Source organism: Halichoeres trimaculatus, unplaced genomic scaffold (assembly GCF_033239565.1).
Source record: "Halichoeres trimaculatus isolate MK-OKI-2021-1 unplaced genomic scaffold, fHalTri1.1 fHalTri1_scaffold_15, whole genome shotgun sequence".
Classification (NCBI taxonomy): domain Eukaryota; kingdom Metazoa; phylum Chordata; class Actinopteri; order Labriformes; family Labridae; genus Halichoeres; species Halichoeres trimaculatus.
The window spans coordinates 16,766,550-16,783,554 of NW_027437193.1; the positions used below are offsets into that span (position 1 = coordinate 16,766,550).

At 37.7% G+C, this 17,005-nt stretch overlaps 1 protein-coding gene across 5 annotated transcripts in view; it reads left to right on the forward strand.

Moving 5' to 3' along the window:
- Positions 1-17,005, forward strand: part of tnr (tenascin R (restrictin, janusin)) — a 235,844-nt gene that overhangs the window by 104,956 nt on the left and 113,883 nt on the right. For 3 of the 5 annotated variants that reach the window (XM_074688048.1, XM_074688046.1, XM_074688047.1), the window contains exon 2: positions 7,030-7,086. The gene's annotated coding sequence lies outside the window, so the exon portion shown is untranslated. The remainder of the gene's footprint in view (positions 1-7,029; positions 7,087-17,005) is intronic. The other 2 variants (XM_074688049.1, XM_074688050.1) reach the window with 1 other exon arrangement.

The following is a 17,005-nucleotide window of genomic DNA, read 5'->3' on the forward strand; positions in this document are numbered from 1 at the left end:
CTGAAGAACTGAACACACAAAGAAGTGTACATTACTGTCTCACAAGAGATTCATATTTAATACATTGGAGACATATAAGTCTCCTTATTTATTGAAAACAATCTAGACAAAATAGCCCTAGCTAGGTTAATGTATATGGGAAATTGCATTGATATGCTAGCGGTTAGCATACATCGGTATAACTTGGGCTTCAGAATAGAATTTCAACTTTCATCAAAGAGTCATATCACAGTTACTCGTTATAAACGATACTGAGAAACCTAAATGTCAAAATACTTGCCAGCAAATGAAAGACAAGCTACATGCAGGCTCAGTGGCCATGGCTGGGTTCATAACTACGATTAGGTTCCAAACAACTCAGAGTAATGCTATAACCACTGCAAGGCAGTAGATGGTCTACTTTATTCAATAGAATGTAACAAGACAGTACATCAGCTTCACATGGCGTGTGACTTTTACTTATTTCTCGATATTTTACGTTCAGAGATATCCAGATCCAGTGACCAATTTCATATTTATTCACTTATAAATTCAATTAAATGTTGTTGATACAGAAAACCTGTTAAGCTACTTTTTGTACAGAGACAATTTTCAGGAGGAAATAATAAGGGAAACGATTAAATGGGATCAATTTGATTCAAATTCAAAATCAATTTGAAATAAGGTTTATTAGCATGAAGATTAAAAAAAACAAACTAAAAACATGTTGCCAAAGCTATTAGAATAAGGATTAAAATTAGAAGGATGATTAGAACAAGGATCAATAGGCAGAATGGATAAGAGCACTGATATCAATATCAATAGGTACCCATCCCTATTCTTATACATGACCTACTATTAACATTCTTTTGTTGGTCTGAAAAATTGTAAAGCTGTGTTATTTTTAGTTTATCGAAATTAAAAATGAGCACACATTTTATGAATTGTTAATCAGACATGCATTATGGAAGCAGTTACTTCTTGGATCTGTATGGATCTTCAATTACCACAGCACCTGCGTGTGTTTTTCTATCGATCACCAACACAAGGCTTTTACTTTGTAACCTGCAAAGCACAACATTGATTTAAAGGCTTCTAATTTGTCATTTGACGTGCTGATTCATTTGACAGCCTGTGAATCCACACACTCAACACTCCCACTCGTTTTCTTGTTCTGCATGCTCTTGTTGACTTTCTCTCGGGCTGTCTGTCATCTTGTGTCTGTTTCTCCGCCTGTCTCTCCTTCCTGTCTGTGTCTGTGGGATCGATAGCTGTCATAGCTAACAGTCCAACGTAACCACTGAGTGATTCAGCAGGTTTGACCTGTCGGAGACCTGCTGTTTGCTATATGTCTACCTTGTTTTGTATTTGTCTTTGTGGCTGTTTATCCAGTGCCCTCTTACCGCCACTCATTCATCAGTGTGGCATTCTTCTTTAAACCTTTAACTTGTATGTTGTGTGCCTTTGAAAAGCCCAGTGTAATTAGTTATTTACATTAAGATGTCATATTACTACTTTGGTAGAAAGTTACAAACCTCAAACTGACAAAACAGTTGAAAACTAGATGTGTAATGCATGGATTTAACATTCTGGTTATTGTTTTTTTCTGAAGAGGTAAACTCTTAATATTTTCACTATCCCTAAAGTTTTAATTTAGTGAAATATATAAAACAGCCGCAGCAGTTTTCTTATAAGTGTCGTTGACTAAAAACTTCATTTCCTTCTCTGCACAGATAACAAATGTTCCATTCAGCTGCCCTCACACCCATAAATGAGCTCATTGCAGCAGCAGTGTCACTAAAAGTGTAAGCTTCATTATTTTTATTGACACAGCAGAGCAATTTCTAAATTAGTCTTGGCATTTGAAATATATCTACATTAATTCAACCATTGACTAATTGCCTCGCTAGAAAGAAAAGATATGTTTGTCCCTTTACCCTCATTGCTGTGCGCATGAGTTATGATTGCTGTTTCCCTAAATTAAATCCCTGTTTATCAAGTAAATAATTATGCATGGAATAATTTATAACACAGGGCTTTGTCTGTGATGAAAAAATACAGAGAGAATTTATGTCACTTCTGTGCACTATATAAAAAATGACTGCTAATATTAGCATGTTGTGCTTCTGTCTTTTAAACTTATCCTCTTCTTTTTTCTTTTTTATTCTATGTATACTTTACATTTTGATCCTGTTTTTCCTGAAGAGGTTTTTAGGGTTGTTGTTGTTTGATGACACTGTAACAACTTTCAAGTTCTCAAGGGAATAAGATAGTATAATGCCCATTTTTCACTGGAGGAAAGGGGGCAAAAGCACGTTTTGGTGTGGCAGGTGATGAATGGATAGAGGGAGGAAATCCATCTGCTGCATCAACACAACGGAAATGGGATGGTCCACTGATAAAAAAACTGCACACTGATAGACGAGCCAAATTCACCCGCACACAAGACCAAAACTTACTGTAGAGTCTGTGTGTGCCTGTGTGTGAGCTGTGAGCCAGTCCAGCTTAAAGTGCCAATCTATTGTGGATCTTTACACTTTCTCAAGCCTTCTCAATTCAAGCCATGATTTAATAACCTGTGATTCATGGAATTCAGACAACCTGTTTGAGCTTTAGAAATTAAGACAACAGCTGGCATGATGTTTTACTGCAACCTTGGATTTACTTACATTTTTTTTTCATTATAGGTGTTTTATATTTCAGTATGCAAGAGTCATCCTTTCAAAAAGTGGTGAGCTCATTCTGTAGATGGCTGTACTCGCCATAGATAGATAGATAGATAGATAGATAGATAGATAGATAGATAGATAGATAGATAGATAGATAGATAGATAGATAGATAGATAGATAGATAGATAGAGCTATCTTTACTTTAAAAAATGTCTCAATAATTGTCCCTGTCTATTTCTACAGTGATTTCTGATCTTTTTTTTTTTTTAAAAAGAGGGTTTTAAAGTTGCTTAGCATCTTAGCATTAATAAGCTATTAAATGCAGTTAATAATAGTGTAGCATCATAACAACATTTATTAACTGATCTGCACCATATTGACAGAGTAGATCAGGAATTCTAAGAAGAGAAAACACAACAAACACTAACATAAGAGTCGTTCAACTTTCCATAAACCAGTGGCTACTACCAACTGACTCAATAAAATATCACACTGTGCCAATGTGAGAGATCTTTTCATTTGTTTGGGTTAAGTAGTATCCTTTTAATTCGAATGATTTGGGGTTTTATCCCAGGTCCCACATGCCAAAGTGTCCTTGGGAAAGACAGTTAACCTAAACTAGGGATGCACGATATCATCGGCGTAATATCGGTATCGGCTGATAAAAGCTTAAAAACATGTTTATCGGTATCGGCAGATATGAAAATTTCTGCTGATAGGCACAGCCGATAAGGTGCTATTCAGTTAGGATTATTATTATTTTCCATCTGAAAAATAAGCTCCTTAAATAAAAAGTAGCACTTCATTTATTTGCACAGCAGAGCTCTGTGTCTGTCACCAGGTTGTTACAGTAGCTCTAAAATAATCAAATGCAACTTGGTTATGTTTAAAAATGCATTGTACATTTAAAGTTCATGTGATCTAAAGAAATTATTTTTCTGTATTTCAATACTGAATGTCTTGAGTTTGAAAAAATAATACATTTCTTATTTATGGTAAAATCAAATGTTTTCTGTCTTGTTTATGTGTGTTTCTTAAACAAAAAAGACCGTCACAATAAGAGTAACATATAAATGCCAGTACAGGATAGACTTAGCTTTCTTTACAGTGAAAAAAACAAACAAACTTGTGATTATCGATATCGGCCAAAAGGGGTTTTGATATATCGGCATATCGGATATCCGCAAAAATCCAATATCATGCATCCCTAACCCAAACACCTTTGGAAAGACAGTTAACCCCAAACACCTTAGTGGCTGTGTTGTGAATTCAATCAGCTAAAGAATGTGATGTGAATTGATAGACATGACACATGATGTAAAATGGCTTTAAGCATTTGGGAGATTAGAGAAAGAGCCACATAAATTTAGCCCATTTGTTAATTTGGGTTTTATCTTTGTGTATATTATTTTGTTTTGATAGGTGAAAGGGGACTCGAAATTACAACAAAAGTTTACCTGTGTCAGCCTTAACTGAACTCACACTTTGGTCTTAACTTTGTTTTCATTTACATTCTTTAGCCTTTCCCTTCCACAAAAAAGTGATGTTCTTTTCATTGCTTGGATAGTTTTCCTAACTTTAAAAGTCAAACTGAAAGACCTTAAACTATTAATAGTTTCACAGTTTTGATGGCTTTCCCTTTGGATTTAGACGTAAAGAAGGCATCACTGGCTAGATTATCTGCAGAGGGAACTTTTTATCCAATGAAGGCTTACATTTCTACACTTTATCTTATTAATACACACCTAAATATCTTCTAAGATGGCCAAGTTAATCCAGTGTAACTTCATCTTTCTGTGAATAATTGAATCATGATATTGTCACATTGTAACCCATGTTTAATCATCTTGGCACATTTTGTAATTTGATTGAAGTTAAAAGCAATTTCTTATCACAGTCCCGAAGATAGTGAATATGGTTAATTATCTTGAAATCATTATGAGATATCAACTGTGTGATGTAATAATCATGTTAATATTGCAAGATCTCCATGCCCAAAATATGATTTCCATCCTTAGTCATGTGATGTAAGAATGATCAATTTTGAGCGGTATTACTCCCCAAAAAATAAAAATAAAATATATATATTTCTTTTGTTTATTTACAGTCAAACTGAGATGAAGAGTATTTATTACACACATTCACTCTTTCTGTTGTGCAACATTTTTATTCATGCTCCGACTTTTTGCAGATGCAGCAGTTTTGAAGCTACTGCTGGGTGAGCAAATAAACTGAGATAACATAATTTAATTTGCATTCGAAAGCATTCTTCTGTGTTTCTCTAAAGCTACAAAACCATCTGAAGATGGAAACAGGAGCATCTGTAAGTTCCTCCCCTCTCAGCAGGGCAGCACACACAAGTGAATCAAAAGTTGATTTTCTTTAGATAAGTTTTTGTAACTTATCCTTTGAGTGAATTACTGTGAAATGAGGAACTTGATTTTTTCTCTGAAATCAATATTCTTTGTTTCCAAAGTTTCCAACAGCCATGTGGAGACTGTAGAGAAACATTGACAATCATCATCAGTGTTGCTCTTAACAACCTCCACAGTGTTTTGGTACTTTCAGAGTTCTAGGTTGTAGTTGGGAAAAGATCATTACAGTGCAAAGCCCCATCAGATTGGAATAATCTCCCTTTTTCTTTGCGTTCTGTTACTTCTTTTCATTGCTTCAGAATGTCTCTACTCCTCATGTTTCCGATTTATTTTCTTCATTTATTTTTCTTTTATGTTCACATTTTTGATCTGTGTTATATTTTTTTGTCTATTCTGCATTTTAGGCATATGTCAGTTGGGGTTGTGTATGGGAGTAGGGCGAGCAAGACGTCTGTATCTGTTGTATGTTTTGTGTGTTTATATGTGAATGTGTTGTAGTGTGTTTTCTGTATATGTTTGTTCAGGGACCCCCTTGAAAACAAGATGCTGTATCTCAAGGGGCTATCCTTTAATAAATTCAAAATTCAAAAAAATTTTTTTACAGCCAGTAGTGTATAAAGTACTTGAAAGCCATACTTGAGTAAAAGTACAGATATGTCACTTGAAATCTACTTCTGTGAAAGTGAAAGTCACCCACTAAAAATCACTTGAGTGAAAGACTTTCAGTAGCTCAAATTAAAATTACTCAAGAATCAAAAGTAAAAGTACAATAAAACAAAACAGCTGTAAATAGTAGTATTAGTATTGTGTTAGTAAAGCTTGTGAGCTTTATGAAAATTAATTTCCCCTTCCTTGCTCAATTCCCTTTGCCTCCTGTTTCCTCCTTCCTTCTCCTCTTGCTGCCTTATTTAAGGTTTGACAGTGAGTTTTGGAACACCTATATTTTGTGGTTTTTCAGCAAATACAGGAAGCATTTCATCCTGTAGGATAAACCTTTAATCCCAACAAAATGTATATAATTTTTTTGTGTGGAGTAATCACAGTCCAATATAGTCCCTATAGGTTTGTTTGAGGATAAAATAATAATTGTACTTCATAAAAAAAATATATATATCCAAACATAGATATTTTTTATCAAATATCGTGCTTGAATGTGTTTACAGTGTAAATTTTCATGCTGATTTCTACCATAAAGAAGGCAAACGGAGATAAACATCTCTCCCTCTCAATTTATTTTGAGGTGTCACTTTGATGCCAAGTTCTTTTGTTTATTTAATCAGCCGTCTTTGTTGGAGGAAACCCAAGTGTAAAAGACACCGTTTTCAGCAAATCTGCCTTTCCCTTGAGTTAAAAACAACCTGGCTAGCAAAGCATGTCATTTTATCTCTCAGAGGGTGAGAGCGAGAGAGACACCATCCAGAGCAAACAGGGCTTGGTTTTTAGTGTTTGCGTGGGCGTGCATGTGTGAGCTTGCCTCAGGAGGTGTTCTGCACCACAAAAAAAAAAAAAAAAAAAAAGAACACCAGACAAGTCAATTTTTTTCCCCTATTTTACATGTTGATGAAGAGCCTCGATGTGTTCCTGTTCTTTTCCAGCAGGGAACATGAACGTACTCAGGCCGCTAAGCACTCATGCGTTTGTTTGTGTGTCTGCAGGTGTGCCCCAAAAAGTTTGCTCGCGGTGGCCTATTGTTCCTTTAAAGTAGAGGAAGAGGCCTCAGAGGCGGTGTTTGCTTTCTGTTTGTATGCAAATGCTGTCATCCATTGTTAATTCTTTAGAAAGATAGAAAAGGCTTGTAAGTTTCCACCTGTGGCTTGTACACATCTCAGCTTGTGTAGTGTACTGTGTGGGTGTTATGAACACTTCTGCCATGTTCTTTGTCATAAGCGTCTTTACCACTAAGCTATTTGAATTTCAGATTCTTTCCAGGTTTTTGTAAGTCAAAGAAAAAGCAGCTGAACTGTTAAATTGTTGTAATGCTAATTTAATCCCTCTCTTCTCTTAGACAGGTGCAGAGTCTGACAGAGACTGGCAACAAGAGAACAAAGTACTCACAGCAAAGGTAATGTGCCCACAGACAAACACAGACTTGCTCCTACGTGTGGAAGCACATTAATGAACATCCATATTTTTCCCCCTGGCTATATTCTAATGTTCAATTTAATGGTCTAATGTCCCTTAATGAGTGCTTTTTGTGCACAGGCTTATTGTGCATCTATCAACCTGAAGCACATCTAATCAGACAATTAGCCCTCATCTTGGACTAATTTGCATGTATGTATTCATTACTATAACTGGCTGTTTAATAGGAACACACACACGGACTGTCACTTTTCTGTCACATGGTAGACACACTGAGTCAAGTACACACAAACACACTTACTTCAGTTCATCTTTCTATTGATGTGTCAGAACGTAAGGAGTCAAGCTAGTTGCATCAAACCAGCAGACATACATCAAGAAATCTGTTTAAATTGTTGCATGTGGACTTTGTAAACAGCTATTCTTTTATTCATTCTATTTGAAAAAAATAACAACACTTTTCAGTCCAGAAGGTCAGTTAATCAAGTCCAATTGTAAACCTTCACCAAGACAATTTCCACATTATTCATTTTTCTTCTTCACAAGATGAGCCAGAAATGACTTTTACACAAGGCAAGCTTTTGTCTCCTTTCCATCATCTCCCGTGTCTACAATGTAACTGCCTTTTGTCCACAAAAAGACGGATGATTTGGACAAAAGATGAATTATGTGCACTTAGAAATCCTTCCATATTCAGACTATTAACAGCTGCAGGAGTGCAAAATAGTTAATTGGTCACCAATGCTATTGTCCAGCACCGGTCCTACCAACTGACCCCAAGCCCCAGACTTAAGCCTAATTCCTTTTCTTTCCACCCTCGATTAGTCATTTCTTGGTCCACTGGGATTTTTGTTGTTGTTGTTGGCTGTATTCAGTTTTAAGGTCCCAAAGTGGGATGTTTTCTTCTGATGTTCCATAACAGGGCAGAGAGATACAAGAGAAAGCTTTACCTGACAATTCCTTTTTGACTATCATTGTTGATAACAGTTGGATCAAAGAAAGCCGGGCAATGGAAATGCCTGTATCAGCTAGATATGTGAGAGTTTGGAAATACTTATCTTGAAGGTTGAGGGTTACTTCCATCAGCAGTGGGTACTCTACTGCAGTATAGGTCTGGAGCTGGAAGAAGTGTTTTCAGGTATCCGCTGATATCATTCAATGCGGTTAAGGCTCTTAGTAGCTCAGCAGGTTGTCTCCGATGTCCCTGTCGGTAAGTGTACTCTAAACTGATTCCTTTGTGGCCAACATGTGGTGAAGCCATCTTGGACACACAGCTTTTTGTTTTACATTATGTGAGACACAACTTGAAGTTAATGCTACCACCAGGGCCACTGCTTGTTGACACTGTTGTAATACCAAACAGGTGATCACAGCAAAAAGCATTAGCTAACTTAGTCACATCCTGATATTAATGTTTAGTTCTTGTGAAGCCTGTTGGGATTGTGATGACCACCTAATCCCCATAAATCATCACATAAAGTTTACTGCAGATGTTGGAAGTCATGTTAAAGTAGCCATTTCATAACCTGGGGATGTCCTAATCCAGTACACTGATCAGTATCAGTATCAGTATGGCTGTTTTTGGAGGAGCGGATAGCATCATATTTTGTTTTGCATGATCAGGACCAATCAAGTTTTCATGTGTTTCCAGCAACGTCACGCTTTACTGCTGCTGTAAATTAAACCACATTGCAAACATGTTCGCCGTGTAGGACTACTTCTCTTTGGAAAGCAATGATAGCAAGTCTTGCAACATTTGTAAAGTAAGTGTTTCTCGAGGAGGTACCATAGACTGTAAAAAAATGGACATCCGCTTGCTCGGCTCGAAGTGAGATCTCCACAAAAACTGCTCCCCCTGGTGGCTGGCTGTCAGTCATTCCAATTGGGCTGTGTTCAAACTTAAAAAAATTAATACTCCTCGTAGAAATGTTTCTCACGTCCAATTGTTGTGGTGATTTGAAGATATCATTTGGCTGTCTTGTATCCAAGTCCTCTTTTTTCTGAAAAGTTTCGTTTTCATTATATTTCGTTATACGAAGTTAAAAAGTGAGGCTCTACGTAACGTTTAATGATTGACAGCTGCCGCTCTCAAGTATTTTTTGGGGGGGGTGTAAAATATGTCTGGAGGTAGAGTCAGGAAGAGTCTCCCAGAATCCCTCATCGTCTCGACTGCTCAGACTCTGGCTGCAATTGCTGCCAATGGCTGCGCTTGTGACAGAGGAATTTTGGCTTCAAAACCGTATAATGATAAATGGCGGAGCCACACTGTCCACTCTATATACAGTCCATGGGAGGTACCGGCCTCACTTTAATACAACAAACATGATTTGTCATTTACAACGGAATCACCCAACGGAGAACGGATTTATCAGTATTGTTATCGGATTGGTATCGGCAAAACGTGAAAAAAATCGGATCGTAACAGAAGTAAAAAAAATCTGTATCAGGACATCCCTAATAGAAACAATGTCTCAACTCTTCTTGGAGAATAGATTTCGACCTTTGTTCATTTCATCTGCACTGTCTGATTTGGGAATACACAACACTTCTCCATCTAATTACTTATGGGCTCAACAACAAGGTTATGCTCATCACTTAATTAAATTTTCAGCCCTGGGATCTGACAAAACAAGTCCATGACCCACTGTGTTTATTGAGACACTGGACCAGCGAGATAGCTCCTGCAGATTTGAAATGTGAACAGTGTTTATCAGGAGTGCAGCAGCAGTCATCGGGGTACATCCCAGGCCTCAGAACTCTTATTATCATTGCAGAGCTGCTAGTTGTTTGAACAGGATTATGATGTGGAGCTCTCAGTGTATTATCCATGACTATTGTTTGACACACTGTCTTTGAAGTAGAGGCATCACACAGTGCATATGAATTACCATTACACAGTCCAAAAGAGCCTATAGGATACCTGTGTGGAGCTTTTTTCCTGATATAACATGTGAGCAGCACATCAGAGACTTCTCATGTGGGATCATCAAACCATTACACAGAACTCTCTGACTGTGCTGAGACATGTGCTGGCTTCATCTGTGTTTTGATCCAAGTTATACACGTTTTGATGACGATACATGCATCCAGCCGTATCTCTAAATATATTTCCTTTCAGTCAAAAACTTGAAATCAAATGAATGAGTTAAAACGTTTTGAGCTATAAGATCTTCCTTAAATTGAACAAGTGAAGAGCAGAAACAGAAAAAGTACTAAACAAAACAAGGAAAGAAACTGAGGTGCCTAATTTCTGTCGCTGCTCTTGTTTGAATGCTTTAAACGCTTGTTTGAAAGACCCCCACAGTCATTAAACACAATAAATCTAGCTCCCTGCAGCTCCAGCCATGAGTCTGAATTCACTAAAGTGCTCAACATGAAGTGGTCAAGCATGCAGAAGAATATTTATCTGAGAATAAGCCAGCTCACTCTGACTGAGGTGTTTGGATTGAGATTAGCTTCTGGTTTTTAGAAGAGTTAAAGCCTCTGTGTCAACATACAGAGTCCATTGAAACAGGTGTAAGAGATAAAAGGAAACATGACAGCATGATGGAGATGGCAGCATGAGATGATGAAATTCAACTATAGACATGCACGCAAAAAAGACGTTCACATGGGAGCACAGAGTAAGGAAACAGAAAAGAAGTGAGAGGAAAGGGTGGAGGAAGAAGCAACATTAGCGGCGCAGAGACAGGAGGTGAAAGCGACAGCAGTGGAAGCCTTTGATCTCAGATGTCTAATCAATGGGGATTATGGTCCTTTTGCCTGTGTCAGTCCTGATTACGGCAGCAGAGCTGGGGCGACAGCGATGCATCCAGAAGAGGAGCAGGCAAACAGCTCCTCATGTAGCGAGGGCTGTTTGCCTGTCTGTCTGAAACATGTGATCAGAACTCAGAGCTGTTTGTCAGGAATCGTGTAAATCTTGGTCACACCCAAACATATTCAGATGAGACAGCCCTGTCACACATAGTAAACCAAAGTGTTACATGCTGACTCTAATATACTCACTGTTTGGGAGAGTGTCTCTACTGTTGGGAGTAAACACTGTGAAATCATCTGAAACACGACGAAACAGACGACTATAAACTGCAAAGCAAGGACAGACAGGCCCTGGAGAACTACTTGAAAACCTTTGATTGTGAATTCTTTCATATAATTCCTTTTTTCTTTCTCCTGCACGACAGCAGACAGGTTTCATCGTGTGTATCTTGGGAGTTGAGATGTCAGGAAAAATCCTGACATTTGCCAGAGACAGCTTTTTGAGTGTAATGGATTATGCATGTCGTCATAGTTTTTTTCCCCTCTACACAGACAACATTGTACAGCTTGTGAATTAAACTATATCACAGCCTTTTGACTTTAAGATCTTGTTAATATTAAAGCACCTGATCTAGTTTCCATTATTTGTATCCATTTCTAACCTTCTCCTGTGTTTAATCTGTATGTAACCTTACAAACCAATGTTAAAGTAAAAATGGGCTCCTCAATTATTTACACTAATATGTTATACAACACATAAAAAGGCCCTGTAGGGCCTTTAAAAGTGGTTTGAAATGGTCTCTTTTTCATAGATTTATTTTATTTGCCAAAATAGTGTTTTCTACATGCCATTTTTCATTATCCATGGTCTGGTTGGATTTTACCAGGGATAAAGGGTGAGGTTAAGTTTGCTCTTCTTGGTGAAGTTGTAGTTGGTAAATTAACCCTACAACATGACATCTCGAGGATTCACTGACATTACATGTAGGGATGTTCAAGACCACTCCTTTTCAGACCTATACCAGGACAAGTACTCCCTCTTGAGTTAACTCTCCATGGTTAATTCTTATCTGACATTACAATACAAACTCTAACACTTAACTGCAATTAAAAGCCTTTAAGCATGTGTTTATTTATCAGCTCCCAGGCTTAGCTGCATGTTTTCTAAAGTTAAATGAAAACTTAAAAAAATAAATAGCTAAAGTTTTCTACAGTAAACAAAGTTTTCCAAAGTTTCTATGTAACTGCTACAAAATTGAGTTTGTGCTGCCTTTTACAGGCATGTAATGCAGTTAAATTGATTTTCTGTTTGGTTTTACATGTTTGATTTGAAATGACTATCTAGGGCTTTTATTGTGTAGACAAGGATACATTCTTAGCAGAGAAGCATCAGAGACAAAACAACACAGTTTTGAATGGGTTTCATATAGAGGCCAATAACCAGTCAATCCCTAATAAAGAGTAATAAAGAGTAAAGAAAAATATTGCCTGAACAGGACCTGATGTAGTCTTGACCTGATCTACTCTGCTGCTGGTTGCCATGTCAACCCGCAGCAGCGTAGTGCCAATTACTGGCGAGGGGGACTCACTCGACTTAAGATTTTTTTGCCTTGAGTATCGGCTGTCTTCACCAGTACTGATACACCAGTACTGATACCTTGAAATAAGGCTGGTATCAGTACTATACCTGATACCAGTACTCCACCATCCTTAAATACATGTCCCGACTTCTTAAATCTCTGAGCTGTGAGAAACACAGCACAGATAATCTGTTTTGTACACAAAAAATATAAACAGGGTTTACAAAATGTTGGCTTAATGTCATGTCTCAAACAATAGCCCTATGCGACTACAAATAGATGCATTACCTCACCACTTTGCATCCTGCAAAAGTTGTCTTTACAAAGAAAAGTCATTTTGAAAAATAATCTGCACTCCATTTATTTGTCTTCACAATTTCTATGAGTCTCTGCATAGAGAACAAGAATCTCCAAGTAGAACAAAGCATAAATTGGAAGATCACAGAGCAAATGGTCAATGACCCTAGCAAACTCAACACGTTCAGTTATCAAAATCAGCGTTTCAGGAATATAATACAGAAGATTTGAAATATAAGTACAACTAAACAAACTGGTTTGAAAATTTCCACATGACCCGAATGTTTCCATAAGAAGTTTCTGTGTTTTAGAAATGTCTAATTAACCCTTAAACACAAGAGCTGCCTCCTGGAATACATTTTATTTATACTGTTTCCTTTGCTCATTAGTTATTATTCTGTTTCAGCTCATGCTTTACTAAAGCTAGGCTGCCAACAACTGTTGGAGCTTTCTGTCATTGTGACAGGATTTCTGCTAATGAAGCAGATCTTTGTTTCTCCACCTCACCAGGCTATTCTGGGAGCTGATAGCATCACAATCTGATGTCCCAGTGCACAGATTCAGCCAAATGACCCATTCAGTCTGACCTTACCTCCCTCTGTACTGGAAGCTTTGTCAATTTGACCCTGAGTTGGAGCAATCAATACAGGATGTATTAACTGTCTGACCCAAGCTCTAGAAAACCTGAACTTTCCTTTAAAAGAAAATACTGCTTTTGGAAGGAGCAGGTTACAATCAGCTATGATGGTATTTTACGGTTAATGAACAAAAATTTGCGTGAACTAAAAACAGAGTAAAACACATGACTCTGAAGTGGAAACCACTACATGGGTTTAAATTTTTTTCCATGCATTCAAATCATTGAAATTAATTAATGTGAAAACTAAACTTTATTCTTATTAACTGAGTTGTTGAAGGAGTCTGCTGAGGCTCCAATAAAGAAAGCTTTTAATCTGCAGTCATCTGCCAAGACTGTGAAATGACCAAAGCAGCACTACCTCACGATCTCAAGCTGTGCTTTGGATTAAAAGGGTTTAAAACCTCGCATTCAGCCTGGTGCTCGACCAAGATGTGCCTGGACTTATGAATATAAAAACTTTGGGTCAGTCCTTTATTTCACCGGCTGCCAATGAAGTCACATGAGGTTGAGTTCTCTTTACGGAGCTAGCCTTTTTTTTAACAAAATTAGATCAAAAAAGTCAAAAGATTACAAAGTGTTAATGCTCTTAGTTCATCTCTTTTTAAAATCAATAATACAATATTGCCACTAGTACTGATTTTATAAAAAGGTGAACTGTCTTTTGACTTGTTTTATCAAACTTTGTCGAAAGGCTAGCACTTTAAAGAGAACCTGACCTTATGTGACATCAGCTCGTTTGATGCATTTTTCTTTAACTCTTCATTCATACAGGTCTCCAGATAGCTGGCCAATCAGAGAGAAGGGGGTCTGTGCAGCAGGGAGCCTTAAAGAGCCAGCAACTTAAACAACATATTTTAGACAGAGACTGAAATAAGAGTTTGTGAAAGCCCTTTTGTGAGGAGAAAAAACATTTTGTTTGTTTGTTTGTTTGTTTTTTAATCTGTAACACATGAAAAACTACTACAGGGGTACCAAAAAATACACCTGTTACCCCCTCTTTGATGGTCTGTTCTCACAGTTTGTAGCTTTTTCAATGATACAATTCTAGTCACAGCTGGAGATACAACCAGATATAAAAAATGAATCATGATGTCTCAGTCATTTAAAAGTGGGACACTTGAACTGCTCATAACTAAATGACACCAATCCTGAATTATAAGAAAGGCTAAAGAAGGGACAGAAGATGAGTCCTCTGCGAGCTAAAATACCAGTCAGTTAAAGAGTTTGTTTCAGAATATGTAAAGTAGAACAATTTTGTTTCATTACAGCATTTACCTCATGTTTACCTAATTCAGTGAACACCTCAACATTTGAAAATGGCTTAAACAGAAGTCAGGGATAATGTCAGCAGGAAAACAAGCTGGTATTCATAGCAATGCCTGTCAATAGAGCATTATGTTGTGTTGGCTTTAAAATAACCACCTATTGAGGTTCTGTGCCATTGAGCTGTTTATTTGGTAATTGAATACAATCCCTCCTGAGCGCCCAAAGCACTTCTTTCCTCTCTGTCGCAGCATCGAACTGACAGCAGCACAGAACAACGTGTCAATCCATTTGATCCTCTGTAGCTGCTTTATCGTCTCAGCGCAGCTCATGGTATTGAATTGTTACTGCTGTCTTTTCATTTCATTTCAACCCACCTTATTTTACAGAATTGAGAGAAAGACAACCTGCACAGGTGGGAAGAGGCTAGCTCCTTTATTTCATGTGTTTATTGTGTATGTGAAACGAACAGGAGAATGTGCTGTCATTACTGTCAGACGAGCAGCAGAAACCTTTGAAAGGGGAAGATGAAAGGAGAGAAATGGCTTGGTGGAGAGGAGGGGAGACCAACAGACAGCAACAGCTCATGAGGTGACAGATAGAAGGTTTTTGAAGTTTTTTTGTTCATTTTCTGTTTAAGGTCATGACTGAGCAGAAAGAAGAGGAGGAGAGAGTGCATGTCAAACCCAGGCACTGACAAGCTGTTTGATGTGTTTTATGCAGGTAGCACAGAGCAGAGGCAAATTGAAAAATAGAATTTAACACCTTATGCAAGTGTTTTGTCTTCTTACCTTGAAAAACAGAAATACAAAGCTGTAAACTTTGACTCTGAACCTGAAAACTCAAAATCACCTGGAACTATTCTTTCTGTTTTTTTTTTCAAAACAATTGCAAGTTTGTTTGCATGACATGCACGAAAGATGCTGCAGTTGGCCCCGGGCCACTAAGGGCTTGATGAGGCACCTAATCACTGGGTCACTAATAGGGCTGGACAATTAATCGGATTTTAATCGTGATTTCAATTTTGCCATCTGACAATCATAGAAACAATATAATCGAAGAAAAACAATTAATATGCCACACAGTGTAGATGTATGCAAGTTCCTGTGCTTCATAGCTCTTCTGTGTTCCGTGTGCAGCCACAGCGAGTGTGTGTGACGTATGTGTATCAACAATACTGTATCTGCCACTTGCTGGTTCTTTAAAGTTGTGTTTAAATCAGTACTGAAGTTTTTGAATACATGAATAATTGTGTACATTAATTGTGATTTCAATATCACTTAAAATAATCGGGATTCTTATTTCAACCATAATCGCCCAGCCCTAGTCACTAAGGTATGTCTCTGCCTTTGACCCTTTACTAATTTCCCGAAAATCCAAAGGTAATGAGGCTTGAAAAAGTGTTGAATTATAATATTTTTCAGTCAACTCAATGATGTCTGGAAAACCTGTATACATTTTGATGTACTCAACATAGCCATGTGTCATGCCCTCTTTAAAGGGCAACTTCGTTTTTTTGATACCTGGACCTTATTTATAGGTGTGTGTATGTTCATATACTCACTCAGACAAACATCGTGCAGCTCGGAGTCCTTCAGAAGTTATTTAGATCCAACTGATTTTAGCCGCATTTAGCAGAGGCCACGGCAAGGGAGCTTCAGCGCGGTACATAATCTCTGCAAAATCGCTCATTTCGGCTATATTCTTTCATCCATAGCCAGTGTTATCACATCAGCTCGTCTACCGTCTTCAGACTACGACTTTAAGTTTGACGGTTGTCCTTACCGGTTTGAGCCTGAGTACACGGACGAGGAGCTCCATGAAAGAAGGATGCAAAGGGAGAGAGACGAAGAGCTGGCTTGAGAACAACAAACAGGAGCACGTCCACGACTCAATGCAAACTGGTGGTGCGCTTGTGGACTGTTCACCTATTAACAGAAGAGGAGCGTGTTTGTGATAACGATGGATAGCGATGGATGAAAAAATATAGCCGAAATGAGCGATTTTGCAGAGATTATGTCCCGCGCTGAAGCTCCCTTGCTGTGGCCCCCGCTAAGTGCGGCTAAAATCGGTTGGATCTAAATAACTTCTGAAGGACTCCGAGCTGCACGATGTTTGTCTGAGTGAGTATATGAGCATGCACACACCTATAAATAAGATCCAGGTGTCAAAAAAATGGAGTTGCCCTTTAACTTAGATTTTATCACCAAAAAAGGAAGGCTTGAACAAAAGAGACCTGTAACATATAAAGGACACAGACCAGAGTTTAGCAGTTTTTTCAAAACTATGCAATCTTTATTCAACTCAGAAGAGATCAATCCTTCAGTTACTGAAATCAAAGAAATAAAAGAAATAAAGAGGAG